This window comes from Molossus molossus, unplaced genomic scaffold, assembly GCF_014108415.1.
Source record: "Molossus molossus isolate mMolMol1 unplaced genomic scaffold, mMolMol1.p scaffold_m16_p_17, whole genome shotgun sequence".
In the NCBI taxonomy this organism is placed as follows: Eukaryota; Metazoa; Chordata; class Mammalia; order Chiroptera; family Molossidae; genus Molossus; species Molossus molossus.
In genome coordinates, this window is record NW_023425352.1 from 16,836,465 (window position 1) to 16,857,862 (window position 21,398).

Sequence of the window (21,398 nt, forward strand, 5' to 3'; positions counted from 1 at the left end):
TCTGCTTGGGTGTTGCTATAATGTCTCATCAAGAAACACCTGAATTCAGAGACAATTTCGAGGTGCAATCAACTTCACTTGATGGCCGATTTATTGTGGGGAGAAAAGGAGCATGAGGTTGAGGGTCGCTCCAAGGTTTCTAATGGTGGGAACTGGGTTGCCTGTGATGCATGATCAACATCAGGACACACACACCAAGTAAATGAATGGAGCTGCGGATTGGGGAGGGGATATTGCTCTCTCTGTGGACGTATTAGGTTTGAAGAGCCATTAAAATAGCAAAGCGAATGTGTCCACTCTGTACATTGGGTTCCAGGTTCAGCTTCTGCTGGACGATGTTGGTGATTTGAAATGAAGTCGTTTCTGGAATTGCCCACCGGAGGTTCCTTTTGTGATTAAACATAGGGAAATGCTTGGATTTGATGAGTTTAAAAGGATTGTCCACATTTTGAAAGTTGTTCTGTGTACATCGTGAAGTGAAGCTTAGCTAAGTGACCCAGCCCCGGTTCTCTGAGTGGTCTTTAAGGAAGAAATTTATTTATGAATGACCCAAGGTGTCCTGTGTAACGCTGCCTATGAAGGGTCCAGGGCTCAGTCAGAGACGATGGGGGGCCCTCCCCGCGTGCACAGCCGACGAAAGGAACACTGTCCCAGCGGGAGTGGCAACGACAGCCCACAAGCCAAGAATCACTTTTACATTCATGAGAGGTTGGAAGAAAATAAAAAAAGATAATGCAGATCACGCGTGGCCCACGAAATCTGAAATATTTACTGTCTTGCCCTTTACAGAAAAGGTTTGCTGAGTAGGTCTAGAAACTTGGTCTGTTGATTTAAATGAGGGAATGAATGGATGTAACTGAGATGCTATTTATTTTAGAATTATCATTTGCTTTTCCCCCCAAGTCATGGCTGATATTTGGTGTTTGGAATTCTTGCTTCAGCCTGCATGTTCTAAGTACAGTTGGCCCTTTGCATCCATGGGTTTTACATCTTCAGGTTCAATTAGCCAACGATCAAAAACAGTATTTTTAATCCCCAGTTAGGAGTCTGCAGATGCAGGGATCAACTGCGTGGTTTTAATTTCCATTACCTGCCATCAACCCTTATCTGGAATGTTAAATGGAAAATTCCAGCAATAAACAATTCATACGTTTAAAATTGCACATCATTCTGAATAGCACATTGACATCTCTCCCAGTCCTGCTCTGTGCCGCCCAGGATGTGAACCATGCCTTTGTCCAGCATATCCACACCGTATACCCTAGACACCTGTTAGTCACATAGAAGCTGTCGAGGTGATCAGGTTGACTCTCACGGTGTCACAGTGCTTGTGTTCAAGTCACCCTTATTTTACTTTCTAATGGCCCCAAAGTGCGTGAGTAGTGATGCTGGTGATTCCGATATGCCAAAGAGAAACTATAAAGTGCTAGGAAGCTAGGAACCTAGCCCCCACAGATGAAGGGGTACCATGATATACATATAGTTTTGTTTTGTTTTTATTTTTCTTACAGTGAGGTATAATTTACTTCCTTGTGGCTACCACCCATTGGGCCTTCCTCCGCCTGTTACTAAAATACAGATTGAGGCCACATTATTAATAGCTCTGGGCCCCTTTAATGGCTGCTAAATATACACTCTGTAAATTCTCTAGTCTAGACAGTGTCAACTTTTAAAAAAGTAATCTCATTTTATTTTCTTGCCCAGGACAGAGTTTCCAAAGCCCTTCCCCAGTTTGTTGGCATTTTTTTTTTTTAATGATAGAATATTCTAGTGTGTCTGTGGTGACGAGCTCAGTGCCCCTGCGGTGGTCTGACTGTCCTGAGCCTGGTTGCCTGGCTGACAGTCCTGCAGGGAGAACATGCTGGGAGCAGCATGAGACCAAAGTGCAGAATCAGGGAGCCATCAGGCCTGAGCTGGGGTTCCGGCTGCACGCGTCCCAGCATCTTATCTGTGAACGGGGAAGAATGTGTCTATCTCAAGCGGGGGTTGTGTAGATAAATGTGCTATTTATGAAATCGGAACAGCACAGTGCAGCGCTATTGGCAATGAAATTCAAGCTGGAAAAATGACTAAATGTTTTGCTGATTAGATAATCATCTCTTAATAATCTTAGATCAGTGAAGACGCTAAGCCTTTTCTTCAAATTTCCCTCAACTGTAAGCATCTCCTCTATCAACTTGGATTTCATTTTTTTTTTTTTTTGCCTACGATTTAGCAATTTTCTGTTTATATAGCTTCTAAATCCTTCTTACTTATTTTTGAAAGTTGATATTAGGTCACCTTCTCATCTTCTAGCTCTGGGAACGACTCATTAATTTTGACCTGAGGTTCTTCCTAAGACCATGACCCGGCAGTGTGACCACCGATGATTTCGATGATATGAAGTGAGTGACCACAGGATGTCGTTATTGGGGTCATCATTCCTGCGGCGTAAGAAGGCCAGGTTATTTCCGGGCGCTGGCATTATCTGTAGCCAATCCCCATAAGGCAGCTAAGAGAATTTCAAATGTTCTTGCTTCTGTGCATAAAACAAATGCCTGGAGGACCCGAAAGTAATTTCCTCCCTCGTGGTGTATTATTTTATTTCCTGGATGCTCTAATCTTAGAGTTTTGAGATATTGTTAACTCTGGGGCAGAGTTTCGGATTCAGTAAGATGGCCTTTGATGCCGGATAGGACATACCCAAGACCTCGGGAAAACGTGCTAGCCTGAGACACAGGACGTATAAGTGCTAGACTTGTAAATTAGAATTTGTAAAGGTTTCAGCCTTTTTAAGCACCTAATTAAAAAAATTTCTAGAAAAAAATTTTCAATATATAAAGCATACAGAAACTAAGTTTGCTGAATAAGAATTTAAATTTTTACTCAAATAGGTCTTGCACTTACTAAAGATGTCAAACTCAAAGTTTACTTCCTATTTTGTAACCTTAAAATGAGAATAATAATCTCTGCCTTGTCTATCTCATAGATTAGTTAGTTTATATGAAAACTACAATTAATAAAACATATTACACATACACACTTTTTAGTGTTGATACATCAAAAGAGAAGCACTTACGGTGGTAATGATAGAGCGATAAGTAGTTGGTTTAAAAATATGTGTTCTAGAAATGCAAAGAAAAGATTCTAGATAGTTTATTAAAATATTTTTCTATCCGTTCTTAACTTACCAAATGACTAAGACATTATTTTACTGAGTGATGTAAGTCATATCATGCAATTATCCTAGACAGAAGTGAGGATGCTAACTCCAGATATTGTCTGATACCGTGGATGACAAATGTGTTTCTTTTTGTGAAGTTGGGTGTGGCGAGACAGCTGGGACCAAAGGGTTTTGAAGTTTCCTCATTCCCTAACGGGGGTGGGGTGGGGGTGGGGCTCATGCTAGGTTAGATTTATATAAGTGGCTATAGTTTTTCGCACCACCTCACTTTCAGAGGTGGAGTCTTATTTTCCATTTCTTAAATATGGGCTGACTTGTGACTTGATTTGGCCAACAGGATGTGGTAAAAACAACTTTGTTCTGAGTTCTGAGCCTAGACCTCTAGGGGCTTTGAATGAGTCTGCTCTTGCTCCTGGAACTTTCACCACTACCGTCATTTTAACACGTCCGTGCTCTGCTTCTGGAGGACGAGACCATGCAGCAGCACAGGCAGCTCTCCCAGCTCGGCCAGCTCAGTTCCCCTGGCCCCGAGCCAGCTGCTCCGGACTCCAGGGATCCAGCCCGCACAGACTGGAGCAGGCGGGCCCAGCCTAGACGGCCAGACTGCACAGCTCACCTGCACGCTGCTGACTAGTCAATGCTTCAAGCCACTGAGTTTTGGGTTGTGTTGTTACACAGCTGTACATAATTGTTACGATTAGTAATGCCGGCTATGGGGAGAAGATAGGATTGGTGTGCATTTTCCATCATAGTTACCTTTACTCCTTTGATTCTCCCTCCCTGCCTTCTCTTTCCCAAGTTCACAGCTCTGCTTTCATATTGCTTGAATTCATGTTGTTTCATGGGACAGTTGGGGCTCATTATTCTCAAAATGGTAGGGCGGGAGTGGGGTGGGGACTGAATGTTAAGGCTTTTGGTTAGTGTCGTACATGTCTCTGTGTTCTGAGACTCACTGTTTGAATTCTGATAGTCCGTCAGCTTATCAGTGCCCTTTCCTATATGCTACCGCTTCCTCCTGCATAACATGCTACTGTTAGGAACATACGTGGTGGGGGTCCATTGGGCCCATATAACCTGCGAGCTGACAAACGCAAAACTATGTCATTGCACATGCCTCTTACTGGTCTCTGGTATATTTTGCATATGAATTCAAGTACTCTGGAGAAATTGATAACACTCTTCATTAAATAATCACAAAACGGGATCATGGGTGGAGCTAATTAAGAAAAAAGGGGCGACAACTTCCTCTGCTACTTTTTCATTTGAATATTTTCAAACCTGTCTCATCCACTTGGCAAATAGCTGAGGAAGCCACTGGGGGAAGAAACAAGAGGGAAATGACCAACTTTATAGACCCCCATTGAACTGATGAGCAAACGAACTCACGCCCTCGAGGCCCACGGCATGTCTTATTGCAGTGTCCACCGTTTCTGATTTCTTTGTACGTGGTGTCTGCCCGCTGCGGTAGCACTACTCACGCTGAGGCAGACACAGTGCCGACAGCAGCCCCATCTTTAGGTCTTGCCTCTGTAATTGTGATGGCTTATGAAGGTATTTGCCTCAAGTCAAATTTTGGAGTCCTCAGAAATAGCCACGTTATTTTCTAAAGCAGCCTAAATGAGTGATTGGAGTAGATAAAAAATCATTTTCTGCATGATATTTTGTAGATTAACGAAGTTATTGAACCATTCTAATGATAGATAGGACAAAATTTTCACTGTAACATAAAGAACTAAAACTCTATTTTAAATTAAAGAGGTCTAAAATTTGTCAAGCTTATCAAAAGTGCAGGAGCCATAAAGAGGTAGAAATTTATATCCCATTATGGAGCACATTAATTTCTTAACATGCATAATTTTTCTGCTTCATTACTGTTGATGTGATCATTGTAGAAAATAGTAATTTGGGGGAAAAAATAAATATGGGTCAGAATAATAGCTTTCTAGGGAAAGGTTTACATTTCTCTACTTGATTAGCATATTGAAAATTAAATTTATTTCATTGGCATTGCACTCTCTGTTGTCTCTGTTTCCTAAACTGGAAGCATGGTCCCCTGTGTTTAGTAATCCAATTCAGATGTGAAGAAAATCCGATGACAATGTGAGCCAAGGCTATAAAAATGAACAAATGGTTTAATGAAGTTAGAAAAGCAGTGAGGAACAGCAATTTCAAACTGGGGGGTGGGGGGGGAAGACAACTAAAATCAAGAACTCGAAACCGTCAGCAGTGGTAACTTGGAGCAGAGGAGATTTCCAAACTGAAGGGGTGAGTGATGCAGAAAGTTCCCAGTTCCGGTTGGTTTCAGTTTTGCTCCCTGTGAAATGTTTGGAGGAGAGAGAGATGAACTAAAGAAGGAACTGCTTTGTTTTCAAGCAACATTTAGAGGGTATACAAGGGATAGGGCTTGTCCGCTTGGTGAAATGTTTATGTTTAGTCCTTCCAGAAAGTCAAAGATTGTTTTGAGTGAAGTGAGGCTTGAGCCAAAGTGCAAATCAAGGGTATACTTGCAAGACCCTTTAAAAATCTCTGAAAGGTTCCAGTTGCGCCCGCCCCACCCTCTTGGTCAGACAGAGTGGCTGCCTAAGGCGTCCATCCGCAGCAGCCTGGCACAGCCAATGGAGAGCAAGTCCTGTCTCTCAGCCTTCCCAACGATTTCCCTTCACCTTGGTCTTTGCTCCCCACAGAAACTTTAAGCTAAGCAGAAAGAGATGCCCTATTTCCCAAGAGTTTCAATTAAAGATCTAGAAATGTGTCTCAATGATTCAGGTGGCTCCGACTTGGATCAGGCGACTAACTTTCACTCAATCGCTGTGCCAGGTATGCATGCCGTTCTTATTGGCGATTCCCGAGTGGCACTTCAATGTCTGATAGTGACATTAACCTATCAGGTGGGATTAACCTCTCCCCACCTCAACATCATGTTAAGAAAATAGTGGAGTGTGATTCACTAAGGAAAATGACAGGCTAGAACCAAGAAGGGGAAGGAATTCATGGCAGGCAAAACATCCACGTCCACTCTGTTCTCAATTTACTTCGCAGCCTCTCTTTCAGACTGGCGGCTTGTGAGTTGTGTTCTTCTACGGTGCTGTCAGGCCCCCAAAACACATCCAGCCCTGCTTGGCTTCTCACTTCATTTCCTGCCTCCCCTTCCTGGGCAAACACATATCTCTTTGCAAACACTCCATTAGTTTTGATGTTTGTCTCAGTGCTCTGGTGTGTTTGAAGGGTTTCTCTAAGGTCTGCTGACATTTCCTGATTGCTTGCAATGCACAATTTCTGTTTTCCTCCCGGGCCATCGTTCTTGGAAAGGCATCCACTTCATCAATATCCTTTAACACTGTTTGGATTTGTGGGTGTGCATTCGAGCAAGAAGGCAGGCCTAGGTGAGCAGAATCTCACTGATGTGCTTTGTCAAGTAGCAGGGGCATTTCATGGTAAACAGAGAAGCCGGCTTAGACCGTCAGCCTGCAAGAATGGAACGGTAGGGTGATGGTGACATGCCCAGGTGAGAGGGTAGGGCGAAGTGAATGTGCGTAGGTGGCACTCTTACGTTTCCTCCTCTGGAGGACCATGAAGCCTTGAATACTTTTATCTGAGGCTGCGAAACTGTTGCTACCACTCCAGCTTTAGCCTCAGAAAAGGCAGAGTTCGGTGTCTGCTCCACAGTGTGTGAGCTGCTCCTTGTAGATACTCTCAGATCCCTCAACTGCTCCAGGCATTTCTCCCAGACTCGTACTGTAATAATAGCAACATTCTGCTGCAAAGATGCTGCTAGAGAGGCGGTTTTTCTTGGTTGGTGCAGTTTTGTGAGGAGAGTGGTGAGTTTAATTCCTGGATTGCCCGGCTGCAGTTCAGATCCTCAGTAGTCACCCTGTACCTGCTGTCACTTGATCACAGTGTGGATCGGAGAAGAGCACATATGATGTGGTACTAAAGGATCATCTCCTGTCCTCTGCACACTTCCACCAACTCTTTCCAGTATCCCTGGATGATCTCTGCCCGAATCACCTGTTACAGGGGTAATTCCAAAACGGTCATTCCCTGCTACCATCGTTCCCACTCCTACTGCAGGGATCTGTCGTGGGAAGGTAATTTCTAAAATGCACATTACGAAATACTTATATTGTCGTTAATATAAACATCCCAAGATGTATTTATCATGTTTTAGGAATAACCAAGTAAGACCATGTGCTTTACAGGCCTGTGGCAAATGTGTGCAGTCGGGTGCGTCTTATTCTTTGAACTGGACAGAAAACAGACTAGAATTCTTATTGCCTATTCACTTGCTGGTCATTTTTACCTGTTTACACCAGCACTGATTCCACGGTGTCTTTAAGGTGCTAACTCTATTAAATTCATCTCTTAAAGGGTTTTTTAAAAGTGTTTTGGGAGTACAGTGGGCTGTTGTGAAGTTTTCAGTGTATTATAGTTTTAAAAATACTAGACTAGGAGTCTAGAGTTATGGATGTTGCTAACCACATTGCGACCATCAATTTCTACACCAAAATGAACACGCTTGACTTTATTTCTTTATATCCCCAACATTGGTTAGTCCTGGAATTCTGTGCCTCCATAACTTTTCATGAATATTTTGATGGATTCCAGAGAACTTTTTTTTAAAGTCTTCGTTATTTTAGGATATTAAAGAACATCTCTAAAAGATTTCAGGTTTCTAAAAAAAAATTTTAAGGGGCTAGGCCTTACTGTAGGTACAAAATCTGGTGTCATCATCACCACCAGTACCACCACCATCACCATCATCACCAACATTTATTCAATGCATTTTATGTTCCAGGAATGATGCTAAAGACATTATATATCTTTCTTCTCATGTGATCTTGCAAGAAGAGGTACCAGAGTTATCCTAATTTCACAGATGAGAAAAATTAAGTTGAAAGGAAGTTTGCCCAAGGATGCACAAGTAGAAAAAGATGGAACTCAATTCTCAAAGTCATTTTGTTTGACTCCAAAGTATATGTGCTTCACCACTACTCTGAATTAATTCCTGAGTGGACACAATTAGTGAGATAAATTAGTGGATGCTTTATGAGGTCCATTATCAAACTCAGCAGAGCAAGGACATGTTTTTTTAAATTTTATGTATGGGTCATATATACACCCAAAATATACATTAATGACCATCCTTAAATTTTACCTTTATCCAATGAAAACAGTCCCCAAATGTGTCTGTTATAAGGCTGCCAAAATCATGGCTTCAAACTTCAACATGCTTCCCTTGAAGGTTTTTTTGTTTTAAACCTTTCTTATTAAAAACAAACAAACAAACAAACAAAAAACCCTCTCTCATTCTATGTTAAAATATTTCCATGTAGACCCAGGATTGACAATTCCTGACTCATCACATTTTAGAATTATATTCTCACAGTAACAGGTGAATGAAAGGCCCCAAATACAGGAACATCTTTGGGCCAATGTCCTTAATTAGAAAAGAAATGACAGAGCAAGTGATATTTGCTATTTTTTCCTCCTACCACACTTTGGATGATAGAATCAATTGCTTTTATTTCTTAGTTTCATGTGTTTACCCAGCAGCGAGTTTGTCATTTCTCTCTGACACTGCTCAGATAAAGGTGACACTGCTCCCTCTTCCTGTTCCCACCCACCCTTTGAGTCAATGTGCAAGGATTTTCAGAGGCCAGAAGTACAGGAAGAGCCCCCATGATCCCATAATGATTTCTTGAACTTCTAGATCCAGCCTTACCTGAAGGTATTTCTCAGTGGATTTTTTTTTATTGTTGAAAGTATTACAGATGTCCCCCCCACTTTCCCCCAGTGACCCCATCCTCCTCGTTCCCACCCCCCCTCCTGCTTTCTGCAAACTATTGTCTGTGTCCATTGGTTGTGCGCAAATGCATATAAATTCTCTGGTTTATCTCCCCCCCCCCACCCCCCTTCCCTCTGAAGTTTATCAGTCTGTTCCCTACTTCCATGTCTCTGGACCTATTTTGATGGTCAGCTTATTTTGTTCATGATGTTCCATAAATAAGTGAGATCATGTGGTACTTGTCTTTCTCTGACTGGCTTATTCACTCAGCATAATACTCTCCAGGTCCCTCCATGTTGTCTCAAAGGATAAGAAATCTTTCTTTCTCACAGCTGCGTAGTATTTCATTGTGTACACGTACCACAGCTGTTTTATCCACTCATCTACTGATGGACACTTGGGTTGTTTCCAAATCTTAGCTATTGTAAATAGCGCTGCTATGAACATAGGGGTGCATATATTCTTTCTGATTGGTGTTTCAGGCTTCTTAGGATATATTCCTAACTTGGTGAAGGAAAAAGGCATACAAGTTCAGGAAGCACAGAGAGCCCCAAGCAAGAAGAACCCAAAGAGGCTCACTCCAAGATACATCATAATTAAAATGCCCCAAATTAAAGACAAAGAGAGGATCTTAAAGGCAGCAAGAGAAATAACAGGTTACCTACAGAGGATTTGTTTGCCTGTTTTGCCTTAAGGGCTTCAGGACTTTAAGTTAGATTTTTGTCAGTGTAATAAAAATAATCCTGATTTTAGTGTGGAAAAATAGAAGGGTCTATGTTAGACTGAAGTATAGCTCAGGGTGCCTCAGGGCTGGGGAAATTTGTCAGGGTGACTTCATTTTCCTCTTCAATTGGTAAGAAGAATCTCTGTACCAAATAAATTACCAAATCAATATAACTGAAAGGTGTTTTGGTTTTTTTTCTACCTCATAAGGGGAATCTTGCAAATTTTTAACTAAGCTAAGCAAAACGGCAGGAGAAGACTGATATTTATTATGAAATATCTAAAATGAGTGCTGTCCCACTTAGGCTGATTTAAAGATATTAACGTGCGAGAGGCTGGGAAGAGGTGCGTTTTTCCATCTACAAACATAATTTATCTTATTTGCGTTGGCTGCTTTCTAGAGAGTTGTTGCCCTCCCCATTTCTCATGTCTTTGTTCCCTTCTTTATCAATCCATCAGTTGTGTGACTCCCCCTTTTCTCTCCTCCCCCCTCATTTCTCATCTCAAGGAGGTAAACCTTCAGAAAGAGAGACTTCTAACCTTGAACTTGGGTGAATGACCCCATAGTGGATGACGGCCAATTATCTTCTTATTTCACACTCAAAGTCAAAGCAGTAGGTTTCCTGCCTTTGCATCTTAAATGGAAGTAGCCTTTCTTCTTTTCCTGTGGTTTCCGATGATCATCACTTAAACTAATAAAGTTTGAGGTAATGTGCAGAAGAGAGATAAATTAGGGTTTGTAATGAGAAAGATCCTTTATCATTCCCGACAGATCTCAAGCTCTGTGTAGGCATTAATGAAATAAGGGCTTCAGCACTCCTAAACACACACACACACACACACACACACACACACACACACACACAGGCACGCATGTGCTTTCTAACTGCTCTTTTTTTTTTTTTTTTTGCAACCCAGGGACTATCTTCAGCATGGCCACCTAGGTGTTCTTGTAAGCAGCTGTTTGGAAATCATCATGGGGATTAGAGGAGAAAACTGAGTGAAGGATGGTGGCAGGGGAGGGGTATTTCTATTGCTGGCGTATCCGCCCTGAAATGTCCTCAAAATTACAGTGAGGTTGGAAGTTGCTGTGCAGTCCCCGGTTCTCCAAGAGGAGCTGCAGACAGTGTGTTAGCCAAGTCACTTCATAGTCTGGAGGGAAATGGAAACAGAAATGACTCAGGGTAAGGGGTTTCTGCAGAAGAAAAAGGTGAGTAGTTTCCCTTAATAATTGCTGAGGTTAGAGCAGGAATAGATGTCTCACCATGTACCTGAAGCAAGCTAGACTGAGCGGCTGGGAACACCACCTGCCAGGGGAATATGCAGGCTTTAGAGCGAGTGGCCGAAGACAGATGACTGAAGCTTCATCTCTCAAGGTCCAGAAGAGAGATTTTTTTTTTTCCATCTAGGATGAGAAGTTCAGAATGTCCTCACACGATTTCTTTTCATCACAGACACCAGGATTAGAGGTGTGTTCTCACTGAGGGTCGCTTTTTCCTGTGCTTCTGACTCTTGCATAGAAGCAGAGAACAGGGAGGGAGAGGGGACATAGAAAGAACAGGAGTCAATGAGCAAGGGAGATGCATGCTGAGCCGGAGCATGGTGGGTGGGAGCAAGCCTGAGCAATGGCCTCAATGCTCATTGAATCATGAGCGGATCTGGTTAAACATCAGACACGATTTAGTGGTTGTGGTTTGGGGCTGATACTCTGCATTTCTATAGCCCTTACAGCGGATGTCAGTGCTGCTGGCCCGAGGCCCACACTGAGGATAGCAACCATGTGTGTATCCAGGTGAAATGGAGGTGGAGGAAAACATTAGCAAGTTTGAGGGAGAGAGAAACAGAAAAGTATGCTACAAAGTAGAGACCTCAGCCAGAGGCAGGAGTATAGTGAAGCTGAGAGTCAGTATTTCCTATGAGCGTATCTATCATATTTCTTAAAGCAGCAACATGGCAGGAAGATAGAAAGGGCCCACTGGTTACATCTGTCTCTGCTTTGGGGACAATTGGCAGCACGACCTTATTCTCCCTCTCTTTTCTCACTTCTCAGCATTGTTCATTTCCCAAGGGGTGAGGTGGCCGTGCTGGAGAGACTAAGAGCTACGCTGCGCAGAGTCATGAAAAAGGTATAATTCAGGATGACAGGGTAATAGAGACCCTCCACCACTCATTTCATAGCTTCATCTCACCTGTGGAAATATTGTATTTTAAATTAAAATATGTTTTTATTGATTTTTTTAGTGAGAGAGGAAAAGAGAGAGATAGAAACATTGGTGTGAGAGAGAAACATCAATTGGCTGCCTCCTGCACGCCCCCTACTGGGGATCGAGCCCACAACCTGGACATGTACCCTGATCAGGAATCGAACCCTTCAGTCCGTGAGATGACACTCCAATCCACTGAGCCACACTGGCTGTTCTGGAAACTTTGTTTTTAATTTGGTGTCATTTTTTTTTCTTTCTTAGAACAATTAAGAGACTGTTCCCTCTTTCACATTCTTTAAATAATCTGATTCTGAGAACACATAAAAATTTCCAGTTACTGCAACATAAATTTTACATCGATCCATTTTTCTTTCCCACTGTAATTTCTGCATTTCAGGTTAATTGACCTTCCCATAACCAAAGGAAGAGGCACAGTCATAATTCTCCGACGTTACAAGGAACTGTCAGCTGTCATTCTCTGTATTCTTTCCTTCCCAGCGGAGGGTAAGGGTGCTATCGTGATTACAGTAGCTCCTGCCTGAACCTGGATATTTATTGTTGGAGTTCCCTTTTGACAAAGTTTCTAAATGTGCTAATTTATGTTTTGGTAAATTACCATGCTGGAGTCATGAAGAATAAGTGTTCAGGACAAGAAATGGGCTTAGCAGATGTTAGAGGGGACATCAATCATTGCTTTTTCTCCTCCTAACACTTTAGCCCCCTCCTGCAATTTAACTCCCTTCTCGAACTGCAGCTCAGAATGATGTCATTAGGCTGTTTCCAGGAAATTGAGTGAGTGGGTTACATCTCATGTACTGACTGGAATCACTTAGCAAGGGGCTGATCAGAGTAGGTGTGGAAAAGGACCCCGAGGCATTGTATCGACTCAGAAACTGCTTGGTTTGATTAGTGCTGACCATCATGGGTACAAGGGAGCGGAGTAACAACAATGAGCCATAACATTTCCCAACTAAATATTTAAATCTAGACCAAGGTTGAAGACTTATATCCACAAAAAGCCTGCACAGAAATGTTTATAACCGCTTTATTCATAATTGCCAAAGTGTAGAAGCAGCCAAGATGTCCTTCAGTAGATGAATGGATAAATAAACTGTGGTGCATCCAAATAATGGAATATTATTCTGCACTAAGAATATTTGAGCTATGTGAGCTATCAAGCTATGAAAAGACACGAAAGAACCTTACATGCACACTATTAAGTGAAGGAAGCCAATCTGAAAAGGCTCTATGCCTTAAGATTCCAACTCTATGACATTCTGAAAAAAGCAAAACTATGGAGACAGTAAAAAAAATCAGCGGCCCTGGCCGGTTTGGCTCAGCGGTTAGAGCGTCAACCTGCGGTCCGGAGAGACCCGGGTTCGGTTCCCGCTAAGGGCACGTACCTCGGTTGCAGTTTGTCCCCGGCCCTGGTTGGTTGTGTGGGTGGCAGCCACTCGATGTGTCCCTTTCACATCGATGTTTCTCTCTCTCTCTCTCTCTTCCTCTCTCTCCCTCCCACTCTACCTGAACAAAAAAATGGAAAAATGTCCTCGGGTGAGGATGATAAAAAAAAAAAAAAAATCAGCGGTTTCTGGGAGGTAGAGGGAGATGGATAGGCAGATTTTCAGGGCAATGAAAATATTCTGTGTGATATTATAACTATGGATATTAATGGACATATGAAATTATACATTTATCCAAACTCATTGAATGCACAACACCAAGAGTGAACTCCAAGGTACACGATAGACTTTGGGTAATTATGATGTATCAGTGTAGGTTCATCCTTGTAAAAAAAAAAAATTACCATTCTCATAAGTGATGTTAATAATGGGGAAGGCTGTGCATGTGTGGGGTCAGGGGCTATATAGGAAATCTTTTTATCTCCCTCTCAATTTTGTTATAAACTTAAAACTGCTCTAAAAATTAAAGTGCTTAAAAATATATATAGACCAAGGAGCATACAATCATACAATATTTAAAAATCTATGGCAGAAATCAGATATCACAAAGCCTGGGGACTGGGAGCAGTCTAGTGTCACATGTTGGCATTAAATAACAAAGAATATAATTGGGACATATTTTCACCGGCCTCTGTAAATCCTCAGTCATGGAAATAATACTCAGTATCTACTAGCCACTCACTGAGTGCCAGGCCCCTCCTCCGAACTACCCTGCAATCCCGGAGCCTCCTCCACCCTCCTGTGCTCTTCCTCACTCCGCCCCATCACTGCAGAGACATGACAGGAACTGCAGACTATCGTCCTCAGAAGCATCTATCTCGGGAGTCATTGGATACATGCTAGACACGCCCTGGTTTATTATCCTTCCCAACGATCCTGGGAGGGAACTGGGATTATTCATAAAACTCAACCCTTGGAATCATTCATAAATGATCAGAATAATGAATATTAGATGCATAAATATCAAATTACTATGTATCAAGTGCAAGGTTTCTATCATCAGTATATTTTTAAGTTTAGCCTTGGAAAACAGCAGGAGAAAGAAAGGGATAGAAATTTTCAGGTTTTTGTTTTCATTATCCATGAATGAACTTTTAGGTAAAGATGCAAAAAAAAAAGGGGGTGGGGTAGGGGGGAATCCAATCATGGAAAACCTGTATATGATGGAATGCCCTATTTATGCTTTTTAAAAAATGTTCAGATACTATCAAATCCCACTTCACTGCAGATAAATATTTTATAGCTCATTTGTTTTTCTAATCTCACTTCTCTTCTACTATTATGTATACGAGTTAAAATTAGTACATGGAAATTAAAATACCAGTGGTGGTGGGGGGGTGACTTCTTCTGTCAGCCACTTCTCTCCTCCAAGAAAATAGTATCTGCAGAATATGGGTCAAGAAGATTTATTTTTTATTAAAATTTGCTTTGCAAGACTCCCTTCTTTATTCTGACACTTGTGGTAAAATTATGTGTCCATTTTCAATCCATTTCCTGGAAACTAATACATGGGTGGTCAATGGTTCACACAGTCGATTCAGGTCATGTAAACAAATCTTCAAGTGTAGACATTATTATAGCCAGAACATCTTGGCAACGGAGCCAACATGTGAGTAATGACTGGCTGCGCCTGCGCATCTTCGCCAGAGTCCCGTGGAAGAGGCAGGCATGCCGTCCTGCCCAGCGTGGCTCAGCTCTGGGGGCACTGTTGCTCCCTCTAAAATACAGAGAGGTTGAGGTTGGACGGCAGAAAATGGAGACATTTTTGGTTATTTATTTATTTTTTTTAGAATCAAGAAACTTCTCTATATAAGAAGTGGTCATAGATTTTCAAAGGGATTCTGTGCAAAGTAACCTCACAGGGTGATCTTGTCATAAATTCCTTACTGGGCAGGTCATGGTGGGCAGACATGCCCATTAGAGAAGCTAATGAACATGTCTTAGTTCACACACCTGAAAGGTAATAGAGTCAAGACAAAGCAACAATCTACATCCCTTCTTCTCACTCCACGCACTCTCAAAAAAAGAAAAAAGCATATTTTAAAATGTTTCATTTTTAGATTATCAGAACATAGCAATAAATTATACCTGCTCCATGTACTTGAAAGATCCAAAGCTGATGGAGTCTGATTTGTAAATTTTGAATCAAAAGAATTTATTGATGGAGGAATAATCTCACACTTTGAATCAAATATCAATATCCTTACATGCAAGCCTCCTTTGTCTTTACCAGATTCTATTTACATCCTTCCACTTTGCTGCCAGAAGAAACAATTAGTCATTTCATAAATAGATCAATATTTTCTTGCACTGGAGATGATGAGCCCATCTCTAGAGGCCCATCTGCACACTGGCACCAAACTCAAAAGCTTCTACACAGCAAGGAAAATAATCAACCAAATGAGGAAGCAACTTATAGAATAAGAAATAATTATTGAAAACCATATATCTGGTAAGGGGTTAATATCCAAAGTGGCAGCTAAATAAAGGTTATGGGCAAGTCATTTAACAAATCAATAGCAAGAAAATAAATAACCCAATTAAAAAATGGGCAATGCACCCTAATAGTCATTTTTCCAAAGAAGATATACAAGTGGCCAACAGGTATGTGAAAAGGTGTTCAACATCATAAATCATTAGGGAATGTAAATTAAAACTACAGTGAGATATCATTTCATACCTGTTAGAATGGCTGTTATCAAAAGGACAAAAAATTATAAGCCTTGGTAAGGATGTGTTCTGTTGGTAGGAGTGTAAACTGGTGCAGCCACTATGGAGGTTTCTCAAAAAATAAAAAATAGAACTACCATATGCTTCAGCAATTCCACTTCTGGGTATATATCCAAAGAAAATGAAGTCTGGATCTCTAAGAGATATCTATACTCTCTCATATTCATTGCAGTATTATTTATAATAGCCAAGAAATGAAAACAACCTAAATGTCCATTGGTAGTCAAGTGAATATAAAAAGAGTGAACACACACACACACACACACACACACACACACAAATATATATGAATATTATTCAGCCTTAAAATAGAGGGTAGTGCTAACATTTGCAACAACATGGATGCATCTGGAGGACATTATGCTAAATGAATTAAGCCAGCTACAGAAAGACATATACTGCATGATCCCACTTTTATGAGAAATCTCAAATAGTCAAACTCATAGAAGCAGAGACTAGAATGGTGGTTGCCAGGGGGGGTAGGGGGAAATGAGGAGATCTTGGTCAAAGGGTGCAAGGTTTTTGTTATGCCGGGTGAATAAATTCTGGGGATCTTATGCATAGCAGTGTGATGCTATTAACAATACTGTATTGTATACTTGAAATATGCCAAGAAGATAAGTTAGATCTTAAATGGAATCCTCTTACTATACATATACACCAAAAAATGGTAACTGCGTAGGGGTTCTGTGAAAGTCATCTACCTTGATTGTGGTGATCTTTTTGCAATGTAGACATATATCAACACATCCAGCTGTACACCTCAAACATATACAATCTCTGTATGTTAACAATATCCTCAAGACATTGTTAAAATAAATTGATTTCTCTAAATAGGAATAACAAATGAATGTCACACTGCATTTTTTTTTTTTATCCTCACCCGAGGACATTTTTCCATTTTTTATTCAGATAGAGTGGGAGGGAGAGAGAGAGAAACATCGACGTGAAAGGGACATCCAGTGGTTGCCACCCGCACAACCCAACCAGGGCTGGGGACAAACTGCAACCGAGGTACATGCCCTTAGCGGGAACTGAACCCGGGTCTCTCTGGACTGCAGGCTGACGCTCTAACCGCTGAGGCAAACCGGCCAGGGCCACACTACATTTTGTTTTCTCTTTTTCCTGATAGGAAGGTATGTCAGAGAGTTAAATCCCTATACAGCCAGACTCCGACCAGCAAACTGGCTCTTCAAAGATGCCTAAGCAGCTTGTCACACACAAGGTACCTGAAGTCACAGGTACACATGGCCCGTTTTCCGAGGACTGCTGGTACTGCTTAATGATCTGAGAGAAACATTTTTATACTAAACCGAACATGAATAAAATGCAAAATCACTGGTATTTTAAAGATTAATACACTCTTCAAAGAGATGACTAAGTTGTGCCTGACCATTTCACATGGCTACCTGAGGTCCCTCTAGAGGACTTTAGTGAGAACTACAGGTGTGGGGAATCCCCAGAGGTAAACTTACCTGTGACACTCTATGTGTGGAGAGGTCCCAGTTAGAATAGGATGATCCTTACCCCAAAGTGTCACTCTCCTATTTATATACTGGTAGTTAGTTACACTGTAAAATTCTAATAGGAGAATTCTGTTCCTGCCTGTCAAGGATTTGATTAATTCAGACTTGACTATTCATGATTTCAAAACCGCTTTAGTGTTTTCTGCCTGGATATATTTGCTCATTCTGTCCCCACGTGCCATGAAATCATTTCCCATCACTTAATTCCTCATGTAGGCATACCCCCATCCTTTCATGCTTTAGTGCCCATCTCAAATTGTACTTTCTTCACACACACATGCACACAAACTCGCACGCACCTGCACGCACACATGCCCTTGGAAGTCTACCCTCCTGTCACTTTCAGCCCAACGTGTACTCAGTAAATAGCTATTCCGTCTCAGTTCTATAAGGACGTGATTCCAGACACCAGAGATACGGCTTTGACAAGAGAAACCGAGTCACATCCCTTTGGATCTTCCCCACTTGCACCTACAATTGCTAAGATGTATTTTATTCTTTTAAACCATTTGTTGCAGTTACTGGTAAACATATAATGCAGTGGAAAGAGCGTGAATTTTGAAGTCAGCAGACCTGGGACTAAATCAAGGCTCTGCTGGTAACAAATCTGTGGCCCGGAAACAATCACTTAACTTCTCCGGATCTCAGCTCTTGCATCTTAAAAGTTATAAACAATGACAGATATTAAATTTTTTAAAAAAACTGTATTCCATGGCCTGGCCTGTTAAATAGTCAGTGACCCACAAACATGTGTTTTTACCATACTTCTACTAGCCTGCTTAGTTCTTGAGATCAGCATCCTGCAGAATGATAACCAAATATTGGGAACAAAATAAGTATCGGAAGGTGAATATTCATGGATGCACTGCAGGGAGAAGGGACATAGTCATAGATACTTTGAAGCAGATGGAGGGTAGGAGAGCAAGTAGCGGGGAAGGGAGGGGAACCAGTAAGTGTAATGTGGGGTTTGGGGGTGACTCATTATGCAGAAACTGAGAGCTCAGATTGGACTTAACTTCACTTTATCAAAGACCAGTTCTATTTACCATGTCCTTAGTCCTGGCTCTGACCTGCCCTTCTGTGTTCTTTGGTGGTGGGGAAAAATGTTCGATACGTTTCAGAAGCAAAATCAGGAACTGTATTGCCTTTCATAACCCATTATATCAGGATCATCTTTTCGGGAGCTCGTGCCGTTCTCAGCAGGATCGCACCGCCACAGAGAGGGGAGTTCTGTATGGCACCGAGGTGGGAAGGTTCCTTCTCATCCTCAGACTAGTGACATGTGCCCCAAGCGCTGGACGTTTTATCCTTAGGTTCTTATCACTCAACTTTCTCTTTTCCTAGAGAAGCATCAGGTGATACTAATGTTACAGCTAAATATTTCTTGTGGTCATGGATATTATACTGAATAAAAACTAATTTCAGATAAAAAAAATATATAAAAGAGCATAAGATAGTAGCCTTTAAGAACTGAACAGATAGGATCATGGGTTGGAACTAAACTAATTGGCTTCCTGAAAGAACCCCCCTCCAGGGGCTCCAGTGACCTTTCATTTTAATGAGTATTTGCCAAGATTAGAGACTTCTTTAAGCGCGTACAGTACAGAATTGTTAAAGTGTCTACACTAGGAACATTTAAATGAGTCCGACAGAGGATGGAGTGCCAAGGAGACACACTGATTTTAGAGTCCGTGAGCATTATTTTGGCGTTCTCTAAATTCTTTCCCAAAAGTTCAGGAAAAGCAGCTTTATTTGCATTTTATAAAGAGTTCAAACTGGATTTCCTGGTGGTTATAATTTGCTCGTTCAATCAGTTTCTGGAATAGAACTCATGATTTCTGGAGCCCCAAACCGAAACTTCTACCCATTAACCAAGTTAATAAGTGCTTCTGTTGTTTTACTTACTTTTTAACTTATAACACTTAAATTGCCTGTTATTCTCTTATTTCTTCATAAATATTCCTCTAATCCCCCGTATTGAAGGAGCTCAATTAAGAACATTTGTAGTAGAGTTTTTATTCTTGAGGCCTCCTCTATCCCGTTGAAGAGTTAAGATCTATACACACAAGAAGATAATATTATATGTGTCACATTCATCTTTAAAAATATCTGCTTCAAAATGACCACTAGTGGTGCCAGGTGAAGGCTTTCTAGAGGAAGTGATGATCTCGAGGGTTGGTGTGAATCACTGGGTCTTAGAAAGGTGAAAAATGGACTGAGAGCTTCCAAGCCTGGAGATTAGTATCTCCGGTAGCACCTAATCGAGTAGCATATATGTAATAGCGTTCCAGACTGATGAGGGCTTTGCCTTATCCTTACTTTGTTTTCTGTCTGTGGTTTGTAGCTGATGGGCACCTATTAGACACTCAGCAAGAAACTGAGGCACAGCATGGCTTAGTGCAAAGGACACCGAATGAAATATTAAATAGACTTTTGGCCTTTTCATGGACCATGTGTTGAAGAGAAAAGCAAATAGCGCCCCCGGGACTGATTTTGCTCTGTTCAGGGGGACATACCATTTGCCTCATTGGATTAGTTTGAGCATTGTTTCTTACTTTAAAAATCTCCCTGGGCAAATGTATCTACATGCTTGGCTTTTCTCCCATCTCTATGCTGAGAACCTCCCCACTTGAGTCTCCAACATGATCAGTCCCACAATTGTGACCTGTGCATCTGCTGGTTTGCCTGACATTCCTACTTGACATCTACAGACATCACAATAGAAAAAAGAAAGAAACAAAGAAACACTGTCTCTTCCCATTCTACTCCTTCTCCACAAGCCTCCAACTGTCTTGTACTCTTCATTGCACTGAAGAGTAGCCTGTCTCTCTTAAAACATTAAAGTCTCAGAGATGCTTAGCCCTGAAACAGCTAAAGAAGAACCAAATCCACCCTGGCCGGTTTGGCTCAGCGGTTAGAGCATTGGCCTGCGGCCCAGAGAGACCCAGGTTCGGTTCCCGCTAAGGGCATGTACCTCGGTTGCAGTTTGTCCCTGGCCCTGGTTGGGTCATGCGGGTGACAACCACTCGATGTGTCCCTTTCACGTCGCTGTTTCTCTCTCTCTCTCTCTCTCTCTCTCTCTCTCTCTCTCTCTCTCTCTCTCCCTCCCAGTCTATCTGAACAAAAAACGATCCTCGGGTGAGGATTAAAAAAAAAAAGAAGAACTGAAGAACCCAAATAAAACACAAATTCATTGCAGCAGACTAAGAATGCTCAAGTCTATTATGCTGCCTCTTCCAAGGGTATTTTTGTATCACCCAGGATAATAGAAATGATTTATTTTATTTGTACAATTCAGTGAATCCTACATATTTTCAAAGGGACTGGTATTTATGAAATTCAGGGTATAGTTGGAGAATGTGAAGGGGCAGTTGAATCCCTGAGTGACGATGGAATACTAGATGTGGCCACGCCCACATGTGCAGCTGGCTTGACTGCCTCCTCAACCCCATCTCCTGGTGCACCTTGAGGCCACAGACTGAGCATCTGTGAATGTGGCACTTGGCTCAGGAAACGGAAAAGGTGCCACAGCACTGATGCTTTTCATTCATGAATCTCAAATCATTGGCAGGGAACCCCAGCTCTGCAGTTTCTTTGAAATCATGAAATCCAAACTCCAAAGTTAGGGTGCAGAATTTTGACAGATAATGTACATTTGAACTTTAATTTTAGGAGACCCCAATCACACGTGTCCAGCCTTCCTTCTGGGTTTGGAGACCTCGAATTCACACTTAGGACTTGAATTCCTAACCTTCTATCCGGACAATGAGGCCATGAAAGGTCTGGACTAGGAACCCGGGCCTA